Source organism: Coffea eugenioides, unplaced genomic scaffold (genome assembly GCF_003713205.1).
Source record: "Coffea eugenioides isolate CCC68of unplaced genomic scaffold, Ceug_1.0 ScVebR1_3067;HRSCAF=4210, whole genome shotgun sequence".
NCBI lineage: Eukaryota > Viridiplantae > Streptophyta > Magnoliopsida > Gentianales > Rubiaceae > Coffea > Coffea eugenioides.
In genome coordinates this window covers 44,718-47,153 of record NW_020863609.1, presented here as the reverse complement: position 1 = coordinate 47,153, position 2,436 = coordinate 44,718, and positions in this window count along the sequence as shown.

Here is a 2,436-nt window from a genome sequence, read left to right as displayed (position 1 = left end):
TAAGAACATGAAACCCTAACTTTCCAAATTGCTTTCCAAAGCAGAAATTTCTTGCAATTAACCACCACATACACCTTCTAGCTTCGTTCTAGATCATTTCCAATCATCATTCATAGCCACACCATAACAATCATATTAAAACAGAAAAATCATCAATAATTATAAAACTTCACCAAATTCAACCAAAATCAATATATAATCCACAAAATTCCCTCTTAGGCTACCACAAATCATGAATTAAACATCATTAGATGGAGGAGAGGGGTCCTTCACTACTTACCTTAGTAATACAAGAGAGAGAGCAACTAATCACCTTAGCCTTCCAAACAACTTCACAACCAACCTTAATATCACCAAACTAAGAGGTTTTATGGGGAAATTTGAAGATTAAACGGTTGAATTGAAATATTGGGCAAGATTGGAGACTAGAAAATTGAGAGCTTTTCTTTCCTTTTTGCTTGATAAGAGTCGGCCAAGAAGCTTGCAAAATTGAAGTCATTTTGGTCAATTTTTAGTTTAAATGGTAAAGTCATGAATAGTGGTCCAAAAGGTCAAAAGGTAAGAATGAATTTTCAAGTGACACTTGTCACTTCATTTAATACATCTCTATCATTTTGTCTCTCCAATAATAATCCATCTAGGTAACTTCTAATTATCTCTTAACACCTGCTAAAATAAACCCGGTATCCAACACTTAACCTAATTGGCCGAATTTTACCGAACTTTCCGCACTAGCGGGTCCCACGTCTCGTATACACTCTTAATTTCTCAAAAACTAACCGATACTAGAACAATCATTTTAAAACTATATTTACTCATAAAATTTTTGAATAAAGAAAATGTGGAAAAAAAAACGTGCAATTAAAAGAAAATAAAACCTAAAAATTAAGAAAATTACGGGTCCTAACAAATCTCCCCCTTTTTGATGATGACAAAACAATGGATGGAGCAAAAAAAAAAATTTAAGTACAGCTTCCCCTTACTTAATGCAACTCCCCTCTTTGTTTAAGTACAAAATTTAAGTACAACTTCCCTTCAGAATAATGTTCACCCATGTTTACTCAGAAAAGGATGACTCCCCCTCACATAGAGAATTCATGTCCAATCCATTTCTCTCCCTTTTTGTCATCATTAAATCAACCACGGCCATATTACCAACAATATTGTCCAGCAACAAATAGTGTCAGACATTTATCCAAAAGCATAGGAATAACAAATTATGAGTTCAAAGCACACAAAATATCCAAATATTCTTACAGATCAGCAGTAAAAGGGAAAGTAGAAGTCTTAATACAAAACACATAAAGTTTGAAACGCAAGGGATGCCAAGAGCCTATTATGAACTACCATGAGGTGTATGTGCCTAGGGGTGCCTAAAATGTGATCTTTGAGGATCCAAGGCCTTCTTCTAGCCAGACGAAACTGAGCAGGGTCTTCTTTCTCAGTGTCCTCATCCTCATCATCATCATCCTCCTCTTCAGTTTCTTCTTCAGTTGCCGGAGCTTTTCCATTGTCCTGTGGTTGAGAACTGGAGGCACGGTACCCTGGGGTAGCCTCAGTGGTTGGCTCAGTTCTAGGCTCCTTTTGGTGTGCATTTTCATGTTTTGTAGGAATGAGAGGTACGAGCAGATTGCTTTTGGCAACGAAGGTGGCTTGTTGATCAGAAGTCATGGTCATCATCAAGCCATCTTCTAGAAGCAGGATATGCTGTTTGAGGTCCTCAAGCAGAGTGATGACCTCAAGGTTGGATGAAGGAAATTTAGAGGCTGATTTTCTGGGATGAATGGTGAAGGGTGTCACATACATTGACTGGTCACGAGGAGTCCTAGGGGTGACAGGGGTTTCATGAAGATTTTTCCTCCTAGACTCAGAGACAGTTTCTTTGTAGCACGAGTGACCCTCAAAAAATTTTAGATTTTTCCTTTCAAAGTAAGCCTTTGAAAACACAGTTGATGCACTGTCTTTTGGGGATTTGCCAGTAAAAGAAATTTCAAAATGATTAAAAATAGGAGTTAGAAATTTTCCATAGGACAGTTTCCTATGGCTGTCAGAACTTATCTTGAGCAGAAACTTACACATGACAAAACCAAAATCAATTCGAATTTTTTTCAGAAAACAGTAGAACAAGTAAAGTTCCATTTTATTTGCATCAGTTCGGTGGCCATCAGTGGGCACCAAGAAGTTTAAAATTATGGTGAAAATAATCAGATTCTGAGGGTTAAGATCCTCCAATCTAGCCTCAGCAGGAGTATTAAAGTGAGATTGAAAGTAGGTCATTAATTTTGCAACATGAAAGTGATGGTATGCAGAGGAAAATTCTTCGTATGAAAAGAAGTTTGTAATTTTGCCTTTAAAACCACTTTCAATTTTGGTTTCCAAAACAGAGTTAACAATGTCAGGATTCAGTTCAATGTTAACAGAGTTGACACGAGAAAT